The sequence below is a fragment of the Trichosurus vulpecula genome, chromosome 4 (genome assembly GCF_011100635.1).
Source record: "Trichosurus vulpecula isolate mTriVul1 chromosome 4, mTriVul1.pri, whole genome shotgun sequence".
NCBI classification, from domain to species: Eukaryota; Metazoa; Chordata; class Mammalia; order Diprotodontia; family Phalangeridae; genus Trichosurus; species Trichosurus vulpecula.
The window spans coordinates 279,408,524-279,417,960 of NC_050576.1; the positions used below are offsets into that span (position 1 = coordinate 279,408,524).

At 38.0% G+C, this 9,437-nt stretch overlaps 1 pseudogene; it reads right to left on the bottom strand.

Annotated features, from left to right (window-relative positions):
• Window positions 1-8,592: 8,592 nt before the first annotated feature.
• LOC118848709 lies at window positions 8,593-9,047 on the bottom strand (annotated as a pseudogene).
• Between the last annotated feature and the right edge of the window lie 390 nt (window positions 9,048-9,437).

Sequence of the window (9,437 nt, forward strand, 5' to 3'; positions counted from 1 at the left end):
AATGAAGGGGTCCAGATTTGATGGCCTTAAATTTCTTTTAGCTCTAAATCCATAATCTTAAATGAGATCTGTCTCCAGAAAAAAAGAAAAGGAAAAGAAAAAAAGAAGGCTCATTTTTCTCAGCAAATCTCCTGTAATCTCCAATACATTATGTAATAACAGCATTACCAACCTCAGTCATCCTTCTTTTGGTTGATAGAGGCCTTTTGCCTCACTTTTATTTAACTATAACCTCATATTCTTTTCCATTGAACTATATGTTTACTGAGTGCCAAATTCTTTTAAACTGTTTCTATTACATTAGGCATTCTCTTTTCCCTACATTGGTGTTCTGTGAACACGATTCCAGTTTAGCTAGCTATCTTTAATTTATCTTTAGATACATCTATATTTTGAAACAGCCACATAAATAAAAACCAGCTATAAAGGATAGAGTAATGGAGAGAGGATCAAAAGGCCCTTATTCAAAGCATTTTGCCCTGGAAATTCCTGCTAGAGTTTGTGTTCCATTGGCAGAGCCTTCAAGAACACTGGTCACTGCTTCTTCATGACTAAGTATCAGAGTGGACCATTATTGGAAAAAAGAGTAAGATACATATTCTTTTAAAAATTTTCATAGAATTGTGACTAAGCATAGATACATGGCTAGTAAGAAAAGAAAAAAAAAAACAAATCAGAAGAAAGATGGAAACCAGATAACTTGAACTTGAGTGCAGAAAACCTTACTATTAGCTATGATTTTTTTTTCATTTTGTCCATGGAAACTCCCTAATCCTTTACTGAAGTGAGGAGGGTTCCGATTTTTTTTAGTGAAGAAAATGCTCAGATAGATGAAATCACAAATCAGGGAAGTTGTTCTCCTGCTTGTAAAATATTCAGGCCCCTCATCTTACCTTAAATATTCTCCCTCGTGTTATAACAATGCATAGAACATCGCTTCTTCTCCAGATTACCTATATTTGTGTTTCATGTGTCTTTTCTGTATGGCTTGCTTTTATTTTCTTCATTCTTTTCTTAATTAAAATGTTAACATGAAACATAGATCAGTCAATTTAAATCTAAAAAGCAGTCAGAACAGTTATTTGTTGTCATGTAACCCAAACAACCACTAGATTAATTGATTTTTAAAAAACAACAACTGTTCAGTCAATTGCAGGAGTATTGTGTAGACAAGCCTATGCATGCTAATTTAATGAGATATTGATCAACTAACTCACTTAAACATTTGCAAGAAGCCCACAACTAGTAAAACATATTTCTCAAAAGTGAGACTAGACTATAAATATAAGGAATATCCCTCCCAAATTTGACCAATATAAATAAATTACAAATGCTTATCATGAATATATTTCCCTTCTATTAGAGACCCTCCCATGAGGGTGTGAGAATTGTCTCATTCTCCCAATTCCTATGCTCTACCCAGGAAACCTGGAACAATATATTCATGGTAGATGCTAGAATATTGAAGTTCACTTCCACTTTGTGTGCAATAACACAATAAAGAGTTTGGAGTCTGAGCCCAAAATCAGAAAAGGCATTTATTATTCTTTCTCATGAGAAAGGACGCCACCCAAGTGGTAGAGGTTGGTGGTAGAGAGGCTTTCGTTATATTTTACATTTATTCGGTCTGAATAAATGGGTACATCCTCTGAACAGAGTACAGGAGAGTACAAAGGACTCAGATGGACGCCAGTCCTTTTATAGACCCTCCCTTTGAATCTTCTGCCAGGCTCTTCACTGGCCAGATGCAAACACCTGACTGCCTAAGTCATGCCCTCCTCAAATGGCTTGTTTAAGCTTGAGTACAAGCTTCTGACCTTTCACCCCGACCAACCTGGGGCCTGGTTTCTGCTAGATCAGAGCTCTGATTGGAACTAGCTCCAATCAGTCACCTGACTTACATTCTGCTAAACCTGGGTGGGGGTGGGGGAGAAGGGGGAGAGGGACACCTTCAACTTTGTGGAAACAAAACTGCTCCCCCCATTTCTTACAATTTGGAAGCATGTTGTTCACAATATTAAAGATCAAATTGTAAAATGAGAAATGAAAGATCCAGAAAAAAATTCTCAAATTACTTATAACCAGACTTATACTGGAGCCAGCTCAAACCAGCTAACAAAAGCTGAATGCTCAATTTTCAGAATGAACATTAACACCTCAGAAATCAGCAAATGCTACAAATTAGGACTTAATTTGATGCTCTGTTGATTGCCTAGATTTATTAAGTAATATAGACAATGTTAATAATGCAGATTAAACTTGAAGGTGTTTCATGTGTCTATTGTTTTGTTTTATTTGGTTTTTCCTTCCAGAGCAGGTTGTTAAACATTTACTAGCACACACCCACTTATAACCTTGAATAGGAGAGTTCTGATATAAAGCCTTCCCCACAAGTCTTGTCTTGGTCTGCTCTTCCTGGTCTGTTCAAAAAGGGAGGAGACACATGAATGGTAATTTTTTTTTTCCATTTTGTCTCTTTCCTCCTATTCCTCATTTCTATACAGTGCACTGGTGGAATCTTCAGATTCTCAGGTATTCTAGAAAAATTCCCTATAAAATCCTTCATTTTTTCACCTTTTTCCACCCTAAACAAAATGAATTATCTTCAGTCCATCTTTTCTCTGTTGGCTCTCTCTCTAGGGTAATTATTGCCAATTGTATGATCTCTCCTCTGTTATCAGCCCCACCCATCTCCCTGAATAATCCTTGGGATTACACTTTAGTTTTTTCCAAATTACCTCAATAAGAAAGGAGGGTAGAGTTGAAAATGCTCTGGGCTTGGAGTCAGAAAATCTTGGTCTGAGATTCAGCTTTACCACTTATTAGCTGTTAATTCCCCTGAGAATCAAGCCCTTATATATGAAGTGGGGACAGTGGATTCAATCAATTAATTATGATTTATTGAAGTGTCTATTATGTGCAAGGCACCATGCTAGAATCCCAGAGTTCCAACTGGAATGAATCTTGAAGGTATATGGACTAATGAATTAACTTTTAATTTCAAAATGTTATACAAATATAAAATATTTTATTACTTTCTATAATGCAAATACAAATGTCGAATGTTATTGTATTTAGTAATAATTATATTTTATATGTTAGGACATTTTATAATTTAATACATGATTTACAACTTATTATGTGTTTACAATGAGTTAGCCTAAAAAAGTTAATTCAATTTATTCAGTTTAAAAAATACTCAAAAAATTGTTTCATGTCATACAAACAAAATAGCTTTTTTTTTTAAACTGAAAAGACAATTAGTAGCTATGTGGTGTAGTGGATAGATTACTGGGCCTGAAGTCAAGAAGAATCATCTTCTAGAGTTTGAATCTGACCTCAGAAACTTATTAGCTGTGTGACTCTGGGGGCAAGTCACTTAACTTTATTTGCCTCAGTTTCCTCATCTGTGTAATGAACAGGAGAAGGAAATGTCAAACCACTTCAGTATTTTGTCAAGAAAATGGGGTCATGGAGAGTTAGAAACTACTGAAAAATGACTGCAAGATAACAATACACCCAGATCTTGCCCTCTAGAGATTTGAAATCTAAGATGATGATGTAGTCATTACAATAGTAATTGACTTTTATGGAATGCTTTAAGGTTTGCAAAATTCTTTATGTATATCATTTCGTTTTATTCTTACAACACACCTGTGATGGAAATGCTACAGTGATTATTACTTTCATATTGAAGATGAGGAAAGTGAGGTTCACAATGGTTGTTACCTGCCCAGGGTTGCACAGCTATCATGCCTCAGAGGCAGAATTCAAAACCGGGTCTTCCTGCCCAGGAGGCCAGTGCTCTATCCATTACCCAAAACTGAATCTCAGCTACACTAATGCAGACCAACTTCTTAAAATAAATAAACCCGAAATTAATGTGCATATCAAACAAATGAGTGAAACAAGTATCTCCCAGTGGGCACTAGCAAAATGATAAATGCATTTACTTTGGTGGTGACTGGAATAGATTAATGACAAACTTAAGAGCCAGAAACATCTGCCCCTAATCAGGAGACTCGGGTGTGAAAATGAGCTCCACACAGCCCACAATCTGGAGTAACACAGTTGAAGAATTTATAGAGCATTACATTATGAGAGCAGTGTCCAAGAGGAATAATGGAAAGCAGAGGGTGTAATGAAGGCAAAGTTCTAGTGCTCTATCAACAACAAACAAGTGCTAAGCTCCTATTAGGGGCCAGACGCTGTTCTAGGTGTTGGGGATAGAAAGTCAGCAATAAAGCTGTTTTCCTCAATGCCCTTACTGACAACATATATGATGGTGGGAGATGCATCAATTGATAGCTTGGCCCAGCAACTGAAAACAGGAATCAAGTTGACTTGTTCTTTAGACAGGACCAGGCCAGGGAGGAGTTTCTACAAATGAAGTCAGCACAGCCTACATGAAGGAGGTGGGATTTAAGTAGCTGATAGACTCAGAAGGCAGCAGGGTATTTTGGTGCAGAGAATGCTGTATTCGGAGTCAGGCTTTTGTGCTTGAATCCTGCCCTTGCCACTTGACTTTGTGTCTTTGGTTAAATCACTTGACCTTTCTAGGCCTCTGCTTCTTCCTGTCATTTCTAAGATCCTTCTTAGTTCAAAATATTTGATGTTACGAAAATAGCTAGATGACACAGTGAATAGAGTGCCAGGCCTGGTGTCAGGAAGACTTGAGCTCAACTCTGGCATCAAATGCTTACTAGTGTGACCCTAGACAAATCATTTAACCCAGCTTGCCTCAGTTTCCTCATCTGTAAAGTGAGCTGGAGAAGGAAATGGCAAACCATTCCAGTATGTTTGCCAAGAAAACCCCAAATAGGGTAGTGGAGAGCCAGATACAACTGAAAAACAACTAAACCACAACACGGATATTAATACTTGTATGTGTACATGTTTCTGCTGATTGAATGGAAGCTGCTTGCAGGTAGACTTTTTTTCTTTGTATCCAAAGTGTCTGACAAATAATATGCATTCCATAAATGTATATTGATTATTTCGTTCACAATGAGGTTGATTACTACATGGGCCTTTCCTGGATTTTGGAGACTTTGGAAGACTTTCCTTTCTCAATTTTCTTAGTGCTTAGTTTTCTAGAACTGGGGGGAAGGGAGGTTGTATTGTAAGGATTCATTTAGCCTATTAACTTTTCATTGAAGAAGTTCAGGACCAATATGAAGCCCTCAAAACCAATTGATTCAGGCCCTCCAAAAGTCTTTTCCTTTCTCCCCATCTCATTCAATGTTTTTATACCATCACTTATAATGCCGCTGTCCCTCTTACTGAACTTTTTTCCATTGGGAATCAGACTGGCATCTGAATGCTACTGAGAAAACCATTCTAAAATCTGTGGGCACTTCTTGACTTCTTTGTTCCCTCTGATCTTCCCCTTTCCCACCAGCTTCACCCAGGGCAGTTTCACATGGACTGTCTTCATTTGGGGAGATTGGCATCAAAAGACCCACTCTCAAAATCTAGCTCTGCTACTTCATCTGGGTGAATTGGGGCAATACCTCTATCCTCTCTGTGTTAAAAACAGGGCATCAGGTAAGCTAATAATCTGTTCTATGGACTTTCAGTCAGTGGATACACTGTGTTCCAGCTTGTCCTAAGTTCATTCTCTTGGTCACCTTTCTCTGATTTGCACCCTGCTCCCTTTACCAAGTGTAATTTTGAGTTCTGATTTCTTTCTGAGTTCCTTTTTAGTGTCTCTTCTATCAATGACAGGTTCTTCAGGATAACCTCCTTCTACTTGACTTGGCATTGGGTCCATCCCATTCTCTTTGTTGCCACAGTGGTTGTTTTCCAGTTTCCCATTACACTTTGCCTCTGGGGGAGAGGCATGTATTGTCCTTTTCTTGCCACACAGGTTACTCAGTACAGTAATTTTATATCATGCTCTGTTCAGTTGCATCCCAGTCTCCATGCCTGAAGCAATGAAACATGAAACATCCTATACTTAAATGCTCCCTAGCTCCGCATTTCAGCTGTTCATGTCCTCCTCTTAAAGCTGCAGCAATGTCTGTTAACAAGGTAAGAATTATGGGAAATGGCGTATTCCAGTCTCCCACTGATAGAACTCCACCTTGTACTCCCTTGCACACCCAGCCTGTGGCCTATGACTTATGTGACTCTCAGGGTGAGAGAAAGTCATCTGGAAAACAGAATAATAATGTGTTCAGTTCATGTCTAGAATGAAAAGCATTTCTGATTTTTTTTTATTTCACTTTCGATTATGAAAAGAAAATGTGCACCTCTATAGTGATTTAAGCTTCAGCCCATACTCAGGGTTGCTTCAGTGATAACAGGCAGTGTGAAATCGACATCTGCTATTTTCCTTTTGAATATCTAATATAAACAACCTTAATTTCCTTGGTAAACCTGGAGGTACAACAGCAAATTCTGTTCAGATAATTTTTAACAAGAATTCATGGTAAATAATTATTTCCTTTCCTTTTTTTGGTATTATTATCTATCTTTATTTTTTTTCCTTCCTTTCTCTTTCTTTTCTTTCCATTTCTTTCTAACATTTACTTCTTTCTCCATCTCTCCCTTCCTCCTTTGCTTCTTTCTTTCCTTCCTTCCTCCCTCCAGGCCTCCTTTCCTTCCTTCCTGCTTTCCTCCCTTCCTTCCAAGGAGGTCACCACAGTATAATGGAAATGACATGTGATTATCTGTGGAATCCAGCATTCGGGTATGAACTTAACTATTAACTTGTTAAGTGACATTCACTTTTTCTCCCTGATCTTCAACTTCCTTAGGTTTTTTATTATTATTATTATTTATTTATTAAATGTTTTTAGTTTTCAGCATTGATTTTCACAAGAGTTTGAAACACAAATTTTCTCCCCTTTTGTACCTTCCCCCCACTCCAAGATGGCATATATTCCGATTTTGCCATTCCCCCGCCAGCCTTCCCTTCTGCCACCCCACTCCCCCCCATCCCCTTTTCCCTTACTTTCTTGTAGGGCAAGATAGATTTCTATGCCCCATTGCCCATATATCTTATTTCCCAGTTGCTTTTTTTTGAACATCTGCTTTTAAAACTTTGAGTTCCAAATTCTCTCCCTTCTTTCCTCCCCACCCACCCTCCCTAAGAAAGCAAGCAATTCAACATAGGCCACACATGTACCATTATGCAAAACCCTTCCACAATACTCATGTTGTGAAAGACTAGGTATATTTAGCTCCCTCCTATCCTGTCCCCGTTTATTCAGTTTTCTCCCTTGACCCTGTCCTTTTTCAAATGTGTTTGCTTTTGATTACCTCCTCCCCCTATCTGCCGTCCTTTCTATCATCCCCCCTTTTTTATCTCCTTCCTCCTTCTTTCCTGTAAGTTAACATACCCAATTGAGTGTTATTCCCTCCTCAGGTCAAATCAAATGAGAGCAAGATTCACTCATTCCCCCTCACCTGCCCCCTCTTCCCTCCCTACAGAACTGCTTTTTCTTGCCACTTTTATATGAGATAATTTACCCCATTCTATCTCTCCCTTTCTCCCTCTTTCAATATATTCCTCTCTCATCCCTTAATTTGATTTTATTTTTTTAGATATCATCTCTTCATATTCAACTCACCCTGTGCCTATCTATCTATCTATCTATCTGTCTGTCTGTCTATCTATCTATCTATACCCTTCAGCTACCCTAATCCTGAGGTCTCATGAATTATACACATCATCTTTCCATGTAGGAATGTAAACAAAATAGTTCAACTTTAGTAAGTCCCTTATGATTTCTCTTTCTTGTTTACCTTTTCATGCTTCTCTTGATTCTTGTGTGTGAAAGTCAAATTTTCTATTCAGCTCTGGTCTTTTCACTGAGAAAGTTTGAAAGTCCTCTATTTTATTCAAAATCCATATTTTGCCTTGAAGCATGATACTCAGTTTTGCCAGATAGGTAATTCTTGGTTTTAATCCTAGCTCCACTGACCTCTGGAATATCATATTCCAAGCCCTTTGATCCTTTAATGTAGAAGCTGCTAGATCTTGTATTACCCTGATTGTGTTTCCACAAAACTCAAATTGTTTCTTTCTGGCTGCTTTCAATATTTTCTCCTTGATCTGGGAGCTCTGGAATTTGGCGACAATATTCTTAGGAGTTTTCTTTTTGGGATCTTTTTAAGCAGGCAATCAGTGGATTCTTTCAATTTCTATTTTACCTGCTGGTTCTAGAATAGCAGGGCAGTTCTCCTTGATAATTTCTTGAAAGATGATATTTAAGCTCTTTTTTTGATCATGGCTTTCAGGTAGTCCAATAATTTTTAAATTATCTCTCCTGGATCTATTTTCCAGGTCAGTGGTTTTTCCAATGAGATATTTCACATTGTCTTCCATTTTTTCATTCCTTTGGTTCTGTTTTAGAATATCTTGATTTCTCATAAAGTTACTAGCTTTCATTTGCTCCCATCTAATTTTTAAGGCAGTATTTTCTTCTGTGGTCTTTTGGACCTCCTTTCCCATTTGGCTAATTCTGCCTTTCAAGGCATTCTTCTCCTCATTGTCTTTTTGGAGCTCTTTTGCCATTTGAGTTAGTCTATTTTTTTTGTTACATGAAAATTTTTTTTTACTATGACAAAGACATCATACATTTTTTATGATCTTGGTCTTTCCTTCTTGCCTTTGTACAAGGCCAGAAGAGAAACATTTGCAACTTTTACAACCTTGAATCGGACTCCAGGAATATCACTGACAGCATGACCTTTTTGACCAAATCCAGCAACCAAACTTCATCATTTTCCTCAATAAAGTTCAAGCAGCCACCATTGGGAGCAAAGGCAGTGATTTTTTTGCTGTTCTTAATCATCTGGACTCTCACACACTACGTGATGGCAGAATTGGGCTGCTTGGCTTCCACACCAACTTTTTCCAAGATAATTCCTTTGGCATGAGGTGCTCCTCCAAATGGGTTAGCCTTCAAGGCAGTGCCCAAATGAGCTTTCTTGTATTGTTTGTCATGCCACTTTTGGTCTTTCCTGTGGCTTTGGAGTTTTCGAGCAGTATGAAGACCATGGCACTTACCCATGCTGCTGCTGTCTGGACTGAGAGAAAAGAGAGAAAGAAATGTTAGTCTATTTTTCAAGGTGTTATTTTCTTCAGTATTTTTTGAGTCACCTTTAGCAAGTCATTGACTTGTTTTTCATGGTTTTCCCATATCACTCTCGTTTCTCTTCCCAATTTTTCCTCTACTTCTCTCACTTGCTTTTCCAAATCCTTTTGAGCTCTTCCATGGCCTGAGACCAGTTCATGTTTTACTTGGAGGCTTTTGACGTAGGCTCTTTGACTTTGTTAACTTCTTCTGGCTGTATGTTGTGGTCTTCTTTGTCACCAAAGAAAGATTCCAAAGTTTGAGTCTGAATCTGAGGCCGTTTTCTCTGCCTGGCCATATTCCCAGCCAACTACTTGACCCTTGAGTTTTTCGTCTGGGTATGATTGCTTG